The sequence below is a fragment of the Diospyros lotus genome, chromosome 14, assembly GCF_014633365.1.
Source record: "Diospyros lotus cultivar Yz01 chromosome 14, ASM1463336v1, whole genome shotgun sequence".
Lineage (NCBI taxonomy): Eukaryota > Viridiplantae > Streptophyta > Magnoliopsida > Ericales > Ebenaceae > Diospyros > Diospyros lotus.
Window position 1 is genome coordinate 27,850,941 of NC_068351.1, and position 14,059 is coordinate 27,864,999.

At 35.8% G+C, this 14,059-nt stretch overlaps 1 long non-coding RNA gene across 1 annotated transcript; it reads right to left on the minus strand.

Moving 5' to 3' along the window:
* Window positions 1-4,994: 4,994 nt before the first annotated feature.
* Window positions 4,995-6,095, minus strand: LOC127789726 (uncharacterized). Its single transcript, XR_008020635.1, has 3 exons — window positions 5,950-6,095; window positions 5,567-5,619; window positions 4,995-5,206 (listed from the first exon to the last, which is right to left on the minus strand). It is a non-coding gene; the product is annotated as an uncharacterized LOC127789726 (long non-coding RNA).
* Window positions 6,096-14,059: the final 7,964 nt, after the last annotated feature.

Consider the following 14,059-nt stretch of genomic DNA (forward strand, 5'->3'; position numbering starts at 1 on the left):
TCTTAGCACGTTTCTTCCTTACCATTGTTGATGACTTTAGTAGTTGCACATGGATTTACCTTTTACAACATAAATATGATGGCAAAATATATATTTTAGCCCTTGTACTTGTACACTTTTTTTATTTAGACACTTAAAATTTTTGTTGTTTCAATTATACCCATAAACTATTCATTTCAATTCAATTTCACCATTGAACCTTTTTGTTGTTTTAATTACACGCCTGCACTATGTTTAATTCATTATCTTTTAACAAATTTGTTAAAGTGTATAAGTGACTCGAAATTGTATAGTTTAGGGGTGTAATTGAAACAACAAAGAGTTCAGAGGTACAATTAACTTGAAATTACATAGTTCAGGGTATAGTTGAAATAACAAAAAGTTTGAGTGTCTAAATGAAACAAGTGTACAAGTACAAGAATTAAAATATGTATTTAGTCTAAATCTGATGTTTATGGTCACTTTATTTATTTTTATGTCATGATTCAAACTCAATTCAATTGCATCATTAAGTGTATTCGCACTAATAATGGAATCGAATTCATGAATGATGCAATCGAAACATTTCTTCACACACAGGATTCTACACCGAACCACTTATCCTTATACACCCTAACAAAATGACATAGCAGATCGTAAACACTGTAACCTATTAGAAGTTGCTACAGCCTTATGTTTTCAAGCCTACTTACCCATAAAGTTTTGGGGTGAATGCATCTTAATGGCTGTCTATTTTAGCAGTCTAATGCCTATTTGATGCGACTCTCCACATTGATCCCTTTGTTTTATGATACCAAGTTGATTTTCTATGTTACAACTAACCAAATTTTTCATGAACACACCAAATACATCAAACTATATTTTCATTTTATATGGGAAAATTTTTTGGTTAACATCATCAATCCTCAACACATTTCTACTAAATTTCAATTAGCTAACATCTTCACCAAGGCTCTTGGGCGCAATCGGTTTCGTAGCTTGCTATCCAAGTTGGGTATTCGAAATCTTCATGCTCCAACTTAAAAGGGGGGGGGGGGTATTGGCATATCACTAGTTTCCTAAATTCGAGTTTCCTTAATTGAGTAATTGTCTCATCAAATTAAAATATAGTTTCCTAATTGTACATGTCTCTTTGTAAATCCCATAGATTAGAGATCCTTAGTGTTATATATAAACCTCTTGTGGTCAAATGAATAAAGTAAGAGAAGAAATTTAATTATAAATACCAAATTGTTTAGATTTTTTTATCCTTTGGATGAGTCAAGAAAACTTTTTTTTTTTTTTTGTTGGGGAAGGGATTATTTTAAAATTGGAAATCTCCCTACGTCTCCTTCCCCTCTTTTTATGGACTGTGGTGACATGATGAACTGAATATTTGTGATATTGATCTTTTAGTCAATGGATTACTTTCATGTAAAATTGGTTCACCACGTTGGTACAGAAGAAATAAAGACCTTCGATCAGAGATGTATACAACTTCATTTGGGTGGGGACAACTCTACATTGGTACATGACACCTTTGATCATAGATGCATACAAATTCCTTTGGTAAGGGACAAATCTACATCGGAACGTGAGATAGAAATTTATAAGAAAGTGTACATAAAAGAGGCCAAGCAAAAAATCCAAAAGGTTCCAACCATAGTTCGTGGGGACAAAAAGTGCTACGATCCCATGATAGTTGCAATTAGCCCTTACCACCATGTGAAGCTAAAACATATGAAAGCTTTCAAATTTCAATTTACACTACAGTACGTTGATCAAAGTGAAAAATCATTTGAGAAATTGTATGAAGAGATGGAAGAGTTGCTGAATAATGCTAAGAATTACTATACCGAGGATGTAGCAAAAGCCTTTCACAATAAGGAGTTTGCAAACATGATGTTTTTTAACAGTTGCTTTGTCATCCAGTTCATGGATAGTTATGTGAACCCCAAAAATGATGATATAAAGCCCAGGTATATTGAAACATCACACATTATGCATGATATTATGTTATTGGAAAATCAACTCCCTTTTGAGATCCTCACTAAACTAATGAGCTTGAGGTTTAAAGAAGGTAAATGAGAGAAGATGATAGATGACTTCATCAAGGTAATCATGAATGTCCCTCATATTGAAGAAGAAGCACATGAAAGTAAGACTTGTTTTTGGTTTTACCGAACAAATTCTAAGTCAGAAGAAACTAGCAAAGAAAAGAAAGAGCCTATTCATCTTCTTGAGTTTGTTCAGACTAAATTTGTTGATGATAAAGAAATTAAAAATGGGCCTAGTGAGAAACCATCTCACAATTGGTGCTTGTATCGCTCAGTTAAGGAGTTGAAGTCAGTGGGAATACATTTTCAGCCAAGCAAGTCATGTCGATTCTCTGATATCAAATTTAATTCTATGCTCTTACATGGAAGGCTCAAACTCCCCCAAATAATTATCCAGGATAGCACCGAGTCTTTGCTTTTGAAGTTGGTGGCTTTTGAAACTTGTGCCGATAATTTAAGTAATTTTGGGGTTTCCTCCTATGTTTATTTCATGGATGCATTGATTAATCATGTTAAAGATGTGAAGGAGCTACGATCTGAAGGGATAATACTCAACCTCCTGGGCAATGACAATCAGGTAGCTAACCTTTTCAACGAGATAAGCAAAAATTTGGTGCCCGACAGTCGAGTTTTTGGGAATGTTAAGGACTCCCTTAATGCCTTCTATACAAGCCACCCAAGGTTGTGGTTGGCCGAATGTCTGCACAATCATTTTAGAAGCCCTTGGACCATAATTGCTTTCTTTGTTGCGATTGTTGTCCTGGGGTTAACTATTACTCAAATTGTCTTTAACGCCATTAAGCTTTAGAAATTGTATTGTATTTTATCTTATTATTAAATTATGTTTCTCTTTTCTTTTTCTAGGACATTCTTCTAATAAATGCAGAATATTAATCATTACAAGAAAGAAGACCTATTTATCATACCACATGTAATGACCCGTTAGTGAGTCTAGGCAACATACTTTGGTGTAAGATATTTATCTTATCAGAATAATGATAATTTGGTGGAATATATGTGATATTTCTAAGCAATGTGCAATGGAAGTGAAAAAGTCAAATATTTGACTTAAGTAGTAGTGGGACCCGACATAAGGCAAGGTATGTATTGAAATGTTATTTGGAGTTTAAATGGTGTCCAAATTAATATTAGAATGATTTCCATTTAAAAGGTTATACCATAGGGGCATTTAAGTAAATTGGGTGGAAGGGTGTATGTATATATATAAGTGGTGGTCATTTGTATGAGTGAAGGGAATTCAAAGGCAAAGGAAAGAAGAAAGGGAGAAAGATCGATCGGGAGAGAGGAAGCAACTACAAGAATTTGAGGGATTTACCCACACACATAAATGTGGATAAAAATTACCTTATGTGTCAAGTATAATTTTTTCTGACACATAATGCAAATGTCAATATGTGTGGGTAAAGGGGGGTTAGAAAATAATTTTTACCCACACATATATTTATGTGTGGGTAAAACTTAATATATTACCCACACATATATATGTAGATAAATATTTCTATATGTATAAGTATTTTTATGTCAGGAAGTTGTAATAGTGATGTGGCTGATGATGTGGCATGACACATGTATTTGTTTATGTGTAGGCAAAGTTAAGATTATGTGTGGATAATAATATAAAAAATAATTTTCATATGTGTGGGTAAAAACATTATATGTGGGTAAAAAAAATATTATGTGGGTAATAATATAAAAAATTTTGAATATGTGCGGGTAAAAAAAATATAATGTGGATAACAAACATATTATGTGTAGGCAATAATATAAAAAATAATTTCCATATAAGAGAATAATTTTCATATATGTAGGTAAAAATCATATTATGTGTGGGCAAAACTAAAATTTTATATTTAAAATTTCAATTGTTACAACATCTATTACAATATAGTTCAAACATATACACACCTAAAAAGTCATAAAATTACAAAATAAGCATAAAGTCATAAAGTCACCTAAAAAGTTTAAACATATATATAAAAAAAACATAAAAGAAATTATTAAATCTCATCGTCAAACTCCTGTTCAGTAGAATGAAGAGAAGGGCTAGAGCTGGATGGGTCGAGGCGGGATAGGGCAAGGCAGAATCGTCCTAAACTATAATCCGATGATACATGTGGAGTAAACGGAGGAGGCATAGTATTCTTCTCAATCAACACTTGTCGTAATATGTTTACGTCTCCTTGGAGCTTTTAAAAAAGAGACTTATACCAGTTCAAATCTTCAGCCAATTGATTGTTGATTGTACAACTGTGGACTCCTCACTAGTGTTGAGCTTCAACTGAAATTATTGCACTAGGGCACAAAATAAGATAGATTGGCATTAACCCTTTTTCTAATTAGTGTTGAACTTCAACTAAAGTATGAGAATATGACCACAAACATAACCATTCAAGATTTAGCTAAAATAACCATGCAAACCATGTGTGTAACCTTGAAAATGAAATTATTTCAAATACATGGTAGGGTATAATTAAAAATTATTAGTAGGTTCAGGGGCATTCAAGGTTAAATATGAAATAAAGAAATATTCATTGCCAACATTGGGGAAAATAATTTCAGTCAAGAGTATCCAGCAATTATAGATTCAAAGCATGCTATGTTTTATAACTTAAAATTGCTACTAGCATCTGTAACGCCCCACTTTTCCAAGTACGCAATAACTTGAAATATAAGAAAATATCACCCACGAGCGTTATGGAAACCCTTACCAACAGAAACATTGGATCAAACCTAAAAACTTAACCAAAGCTAAATAAATGGGGTTTCCACTATATTTCCTTTACAAGTACAAGAAACGCTCATAACTTTCAATACCCCAAAAGACTCAACACACCACTGTAGGTACAACTACAACACATGCCCAAGCTAGCGAATAAACCTTCATCATGGTAACTTCCCCATACAACATTTGAAGTGCACCAATTGAGACACTACACCAACACAACCCACGCATTTAATACAAGCTCTAGCATCCTAGCTGCTATTACAATACATCACTTGAATTACATAATGAAATAAAACCCCAAGTTGGCTACGAAACCTAAAGCTAGCCAAATACCACCTGTTTGCCCTTGCTCGAACCAGAACCTGGAACACCTGGCACTTCTATTAAATCTGGGACGTTGAATGTCCCAGGGGTATCAAAACACCTGAGTTAGATAATGACATCTAAGTGAGTGAATCAAAAAATGAAAGGAATGTGCGTGCAAATGCAATAATGCCATTATAAAATCCACCCTTGTGATAGCAATGCCAGGGTGTTGCAATCACCCCCGCAGTCATCATAGTCACTCCTTGGCTCACCGTAAGAGCATGAGTTCTTCCATGATGGCCCAACAACTAGCCACAATCACCAACACAAACATGATATATGACAAAGCATGAGAAATATGCATAGCCAAGGAAAAATAGGATGTGTAAGCCATAAAAGCATAATATGCAAGTCAACACCTTTACCCAATGAAGCCAAAATGACTGGGATGTAACAAAAGTATGCAAAAAACACTCACATTGCTGGTTTGGGCTTGTTAGTGCACTGTTCCCAGCATTCGGGAATGGTTTTCTGCAAATATCACAAGTTTCGTAAACCAACTCAACATATTTTTATATAGGATTGTAGGTAACTAAAAGAAGGTTAACTCTGCAAACTTGTACATCAAGATGGGGGGTCTCACGCGCCCTCACGCGCTGCTGAAAGGTGGCTGATGTGCTCAAATGCGCAGCCCCTTGCAGGCGTGTGAGCTACACGTGCCTTCCTTAAAATCGCACAACTTCGCCTCTTCTTGGTATTTCGGCCATAACTTTCTCATTTTAACTCTGATTTGACCCTCGTTTTTTCCTACATGCTCCTCTTTCACCCCTCTACTAGATTATGGAAAGAAATCAGACTTACCTTGCAGTTTTCCAGACGTTTGGCATGCTTTACGGTAGAGACTCAAACTTTCCAATAAGCCTCGTTTCTTCTCCGATTTTCTCCCCCGATTTTGGTAGAACCTTCCCTCTATTTTTGTAGCGTTTCCCCTCTCCAAAATCCCTTTCTTTCCCCTCTTGAAGAATGTCCAAAATGAATAACCCCAAAGCCCTTATTTATAGGAAACTCCGGTGAACCAAATCGCGTCACATGTCGCGAAGTGATAAGGTTCATCATTTCCCCCATGTGCATCCAACCAAAATGTGCCATGTGTCTACTTGGAGCCTAAGCAACTTGGAGGCTAAGCAAAAGACTTTGGACTTGGACTTTACCCAAAACTTTATTTGATTTGAGTTTGAAATCCAAGATATTTTTAAAGTTTCAAGAAACGATGCTATGGCCCGAACTTTTCATGAAATTGCGCTTAGACCCTTACAACTTGGTCCTTGGGCTATTTTTAAATTGCACTTTTTGGTCCCTGAAAATGGATAAATTACACTTAGCACCCTAATATTTTAGATAAATTACACTTTTACCCGACTTCAATATTTACAATTTTGCCACTGGTTTAGAAACTAAACCTTTGTCTCAAGGCTTCTACAATCCTTTGAAATGACATATTTCCTCAAGTATTAGAACCTGATAACCTTAGGTATCACCTCATATTTGAGTTTAAAAATTCAGGGTATTACAACATCTTTTCCCTTGTCTTTTGGCAAATGTTAAAACACAAGATTGCAAGTCCAAAAACGTTCTCCAGGTTTAGGGAAGAAGACAATTACAAAGAAATATAACACAACTCAACAAAATAATTAACCTATCAAAAGAAAAAATTATATAATTTAATAGAAATTTACCTATCAATTGCACATGAAATGGTTGAAGGCCAAGAACCCTTTTTGAAGCCTCTCTCACAACAATAAATGCTTCCTAAAATGTAATAAACAAAGCCATTATTGAATTTTAAAGGCATGCTTTACGTGAGATTGATTCTACAATATTTAGTCAGAATATTGATTTTTCACGTATTTCTTTCTAGTGTTGCACACATATAATGTTCTAGTAACAAAGTGATAGTGAAATTTCTAATAATAATGATAGTTGTTGACTCAATTAAGCATTTGACCAACTACCTACTCTGTGTACTAGTTTGTAAGAGAGTCATACTTAATAAAGGGCAGTAATTTCAATTCAACACTGTAACACCCCATTTCCCGAGCTACCCCAATCCCTGGGCAACCCAAAAGGAAGAGCATCATGAATTCAAAAAAAAAGATCCAACAACCATATAATACATATACACCCCGAGTATGTCACAAGACCCAAAATGTAAATAGAAAATTTTAGGGGTTACAATCCAATTCTAAGTTAGGTTACATGATATAAGGTAAAACCTATGCAATCTATAGCCACACATTTTCCCATGACTGTTGATTTGAGAGTAGACCCGCGCACACATCTTACTACCCATCCATCATGCTTGATCCCTGGCCAGCTATTGCTTTACTTTACCTAGAATGGTGAAGAGTACAAGGTGAGCTACAAAGCTCGGCAAGTATGAGAAACATGAAGGAAAAACATAGCAGATAATAATGTGATAGATGTGAGCTAAGTGGTATCTAAAAAGCATCTAGATGTGGATAATAGATTACAATACATGGACCACACACCCACCCATGATAGCAAAGTCATGCATAGCACATAGGAAAGTCGGTAAACACATAACTAGCCAATGACCTCACGTAACAATATAAAATGCATCAAAATACATACCAGCCTATATCGGATACCTGCAACCGGAGAATCTATGATAATCTGTAGACCATAAGTCCTATCTCATATACTCGGCTATAGTCATACATATATACAATCTCGCCCATGGTCATCACCTCTAGGTGTGCCCCTCAGTCGTCACCGTAGGAGCATAACCCCAGTCAGGCTAGTGCCTACTGGTTTTGGGGGATATATCCCCTTGGTACACAACTGCAGCGCGCATCATCTTCCCATTGCTTCCATGCAAATGCAATGCAACAACTTGGTGGCCACACTCAATGCTCATGCAACAGTAAATATCTGTGCTTCATGAGAACACATGTAATGAGAAGTTAATGTTCACACATAACAACATGCCCATGATGCACAATTACCACACCATCAAAACATGTCATGACAGGGAATAACATTCTCAATTGCCATTATTCTCATCTCATAATCATGGACATCACAGTGATTGAATAGCACTAGAAGTAAAGAAATTACACACTTAACTCACAGGAGCAAGGAAAGTAAGAAAAATATCTTTGGGCGTGCAAAGTAATAATAGGCTCCAAATATACATACCATGGCTAGGAGTAATATTTGAATTTAATAATTTATTCCCATTTTATGTCATGACCATTATTGGTAGTAAATCATATTGAAGATATGGAAGACTTCACTCTTAGGCATCAAGAGTAAATTAGAGTAAATTGGTTAATATTTGAAACGTTGGCAAGGCAAAGGGGAAGGGACAAGCTTCCCATGTAAAATCTTAACAAATTCACCATTCCTTAAGAAAAGTGGGGAAGAACAAGCCCCACGTAACCATCAAAACATTCCCCAAGTTATAATCCATTAATCCATAAAATTATCCCCATAAAAATCAACTGTATGACACTTACCCCTCTATTTATGTAGTAGCTTTTATTTATTTCCCCTGTATTAAACCTTAATAATAGGCTTAAGTTCCTAAACCACTTTCACAACTCTCCTCTTGTCACCCCCAAGTGCATAAATCAAGGTTCTATCCCAAAATTCCTAGAACCCAATACCACGTTTACAGTTACAATCCAAAAGATAGGAATGAAGGAAGAGAACTTTCCTTCTTAAGCTTCCTGTGACACTCGATAGCATCTAGAGACCTCTTGGATGGTAGTATTCAACTTGAGGTTGGAGAGGAGGATGAGGGTTTGCAAAGAAGAAGAAACTCCCGAGAGAAGTTTCAGGCTGCTAGACTAATACGTTGGTATTTTTTCCCAAAATTTCCCTCTTTTATATTTTCTCCAAGAGTGATACTTATCCATCTGATTATTTTCATAATTTCTCTAAAATTTATTTCTTATATCATAATTCTAGAATTTTTTACGCATTTCTAGAGTTAACAATGACTCAGAATGTATATATATATATATGTATCGCTGAGAAGGACATTCGAATGTGTCATAGGCCATTCGGATGTCTTTCTCAAAGATATAAGGTTCCATGCAAAGACATTCGGATGATATGGCTTGTATTCAAATGAATTAGAGAAAGAATTCAAGTTATGAGAGTGACATTCGAATGAGGTAGGAGGACATTCGAATGAATTTTAAATAGTAGCTTGAATTACTAAAGAAATTGGGTGGTCATTCGAATGAAAAAGTGACCTTATTCAGATGATTTCTGAATTTTCGCTAGGCTCATTCGAATGGAAGGGTAGTCATTCGAATGTGAGGGTTTAATTTACAAAATCAGATTCTGGACAACTTCGACACCTATTCAAACTTTGGCCATAACTCTCTCGTCCAAACTCCGATTGAGGTGATTCAAGATGCTATGGAACCAAAAAAGAAAGATCTACAACTTTTATGTTTTGAGTTTTGAGATATTCAGACTGAAACATGGTCGAAATCAGGTTGCAAAGAGAACACGCACACAGGAATATAGGCCATTCAAATTGCTTGACTCCTCATTCGAATGCTCCACTCCCCATTCGAATGGCTCCCTATAGCATTTGAATCTCTTCACTAAAACTCACAAAACTCATCCGAATGAAACCCAAGACTCACACGTTCGAATGCCTAAGCTCTCATTCGAATATCCTAGCTTACATTCGGATATCTAAGCTACAATTTTCGCATACATTCAGTTGCAACACCAAAAATCTAGCTTAATCACTTAACTTACACACTTAACCCTTATTAAACACTTCAAAAATTATTACCAAAACAACATGTTAAATATCAAGACTAACCAACTCGACCCTCCAGGCATAATAGAAGAATAACTAAATTGGGGTCATTACAAATCCTCCCCCCCCCCCCTTTAAAAGAATTTGGTCCTCCAAATTCGGGTCCAGTAACTTGAAAAGCTAGGGGGTATGTATTTTATCTAGCTATCTTTTTATTACCATAGCATCCATTCAAGAATGTAATCATGCCGAACACATAAATCCACTTACCGATTTTGAACAACACTATTTTCCCTATTCCTTCCACAATTTGTTACATCATCCCATGTTCGTGGGGGTGAGCATGAAAATTCATTTAATGTAAATATTTCCTTACTCTAAATACCTTGAAAACCAAAACATCACTATATTCCTCAACACATTTTCCTTTCTGGTCCAGAATGCAATGAAGAACCTCTTTAATAGGACAAGTTTTTCCTTAGCTCTAAAGGCTAAAAGTCAATTACATGCCAAGGAGCCAAGACATATTTTCAAAGCATAGAAACATAGAGTACATTACGCACGTTAAATAACTAAGGAGGCAAAGCCCGTCAATTCACTAAAGGTCCAACACATTCTAAGATCTCCAAAGGACATGTACAGCGTGTGCCAAGCTTCCCTGAAACTCCAAATCTTGCCCCCGATGATCTGTATATCTCTTTTATCTATCCCAAGCTGCTTGCAAGGCGTCCCCAAAACACTTCATGTTAAAATCTCTAAGTAGTACCACGTAAGCTTTACTACCCACTTCGATTTGACGATGGAAATTTCAACTCCAATTATCAAATTAATAATCCCCCAAATGTCAAAGCACGAATAACTTTAATTTCAATACTAGGGGTTTAGACTTTACCTACTACTTGTCTTGTTAACCTGATTGGACCCTCTTAAGAATTCGGTGTTAGCTGGACCCTATCATTACCTCTAGTGCATTTGTCCTTCTTAAAAATATTACTGATGCTTGTTCTTACGAAATTATGATCCCTTATTATCATGAAGGGGAATTTACTTTGCCTCAATATCTTGATTTCTTAATTCATCATTCACTTATTACCTTACTAAAAATAGAAGATTCTTACATTCCCGTGTCATGAATTATCCCCACATTTTATCATTAATTTTGTTTTTGGGGACTCTAGAGTGTGGCACTTCAATATTCGATCTTCCACAATCCCTGTAAGATATATATAATCTTCAGATCAAATATCATGCTACTACTCAGACTAAACCATCCCCTTATCCTAATTAAATATGTACCATTTCCCAAATCCGTTCCACATCATACATATCATACACAATCGCCTTAGTATTTACCACTATAGCATGATTGGGAATTCCCATTAAACACACTTCTACTATGATAACAACCAAACTACTCATAAAATGAATCCACTCACATAGACCTCGAGATCAATTTACCTATTCAAGGAGAATTGTGCCTCTAATTAAATATTTAACACTAAAACCCACATATCTTAAATAATTTCATTTCACTTCCCAGCTCATTCCAACACAAACCTCTTACGGTCGCATCTTGGGTGTACCCCTCATTTGCTTTCATAAATCCTGCATCTTCACTTGAACCACTAAATCTTTTACGTTGAGATTTTCATCTAGGTTCATGTTATGCTCAAAACTATGGTTACTTCCAACGGGTAATACCCTAACCATATACCAACTTTTAAAATGATTCCACCCTACTGTCACCAATTGGGACTAGTCTCTATCCCAAGGTAAGGCGTAACTATTTCCCATGGTCATTCTATTTAGACACGATGATTCACTCACTTTCTCAATACTTAATTCCCTTTCACTAACCCCTTTTTCCCAATTGTACTTCAAGTTCCTTTTTCACCTCTTATACAGAGAGGTACATTCATTTTACACCAAGCTCCTTTAACTACCAAACTGCTACTCGTATTAGTACATCTATAGTTTTCCATCTAATCTATTGCAAGTCCTATACGCTTCCCAAATCACTTCATTCAATATTAAAAAAAAAAACTTCCATTCATCTTCCACACAATTGCACCATTCAATGCATCATATAATTATGTGACCAATAACCCCATATGTTAATCAATGGCCCATTAAATCCTTCTACCCGAAGTGGATTGTACTAGATGAATTTAAATCTTCTGCACACTGCTCAACTATACACCTATAAACATCTTTACTGTCTACTAAGCCCAACCAATCCCTCTATCCATTCCGTAATCAAACTGCACGCGGTATTGAGCACTTAAATAGTATCCTTAAACCTGGAAGTATATGTATATAAATTCTAAGTCTCCAATAATTTCAAGCCATTACATCTACATTTGACTCCTCACTTTGATAAATCGTTTAGGTTTACTTCCTTACATATCCATAAGATTCATTTTGCAAATCCCTATCAAGTATATTTAGGTTAAGTTGATACAAAACTACTTTTCCTCCTCTTCTTTTATAAATACATTGGGTCACATCAACTTGTGCTCACGGAGTAAGCAAGACTACGGTCATTCTGACTATAGAACCCAATTGTCTCGTAAACCATCTTCATTTTCAATATGTCTTGTAAACCATCTTCATTTTCAATATCACAGCTTACTTAGGCTTACCATACTGGCACTACCACTCATAAGATATCGTCATTCCAAAAAAAAACTCAATAACTAATAGCTTGAACCACAAATTAACATCAATCTTAAGCCCCTTTCGACAAGTTATCGTCTTCACTTTTCATCTTTACCTAACATTTATCCCCTCAAATGTGCACCCTAGGAAGTTAGTTACTGTACAACATGTAATCACAATAAAACCATCGCAGCATAAAATTCTCATTTCAACCATAATTATGCACGTTATTCATCTGTATCCCTTGCATATATACATGCATTCTCTTACATACACAGGTCACATCTCCACTTTAAACTCGTGTTTTAGTACCTTTCAACCTACCACTTCTTCATTTGGAGTATTCTGGGCACTTCACACCACTATACTCTTTTACTAACTATCGCGTCTACATACTATTTGACATCACAATTCACTGTCTATATCATGTACACACTGATCAATATGTTCTTTAATCGCACTTGAATTATCGTACCTTAAAACTTTTATCTTTGTTATACCTGTTTATACCACGCATGCTTCCCCCCTTGGGTACATATACTCCTTATAAACATATGCTCCACATAGTAACATCCTCACACCACCCCGAATAGGTAGTACGACTCAATTGCGTTATACAACATCCTACCAATTTTCCTTAACATAAATTATCTCTTGCCTTTGAGGAAATTCTAAAATTTCTAACTCTCCAATTCCATATTTTAAGTGGAGACACTTGTATACATATGTGTTTTATTTGCACACTCATCTAAACCATACTGGAAATAGATTCTCCCTATTCTGCATGTCACATCACAATGGCATGCTTAAACCTTTTAAACCTATTATGTCCATTGCCAATAGTGTAATACGCTAACACATTTTTTTTTCCTGAAGATCTTCAGTTGATTAAACCTATTTTTGAATTCTTTCATCCTTTCTTACCCCATTAATGCATTGCAAAAATCAGGTCCCATAGCCGAATGGTCGAACAACTGGAAGGAAACGGGCAATCGTTGGCCATTGATTGTCGGTTCCTTGCCACTAGCCGACAATTAGTCTATGGTCACTCAATTTGCCTTTTCCTTAAATCACCCTTTCCCTTCAAATTCACCGACTTCACCTATGCGGGGGCGGTTACTCGACTTCCTACTCATTCATCCACCATACTAGAATTTTAAGTCATCTTCTAATCTTACCCTGAAGTGCCAGATAAACTCCTAACTCTACCCAACTGTCCTATATGTGCGGGGTCACTTCTCAAACTTCCTCTGATACCAACTTTGTAACACCCCATCTCCCGAGCTACCCCAATCCCTGGGCAACCCAGAAGAAAGAGCGTCACAAATTCAAAAAAAAAGATCCGACAACCAGCAACAACCATATAATACATATACACCCCGAGTATGTCACAAGACACAAAATGTAAATAGAAAATTTTAGGGGTTACAACCCAATTCTAAGTTAGGTTACATGACATAAGGTAAAACCTATGCAATCTATAGCCACACATTTTCCCATGACCGT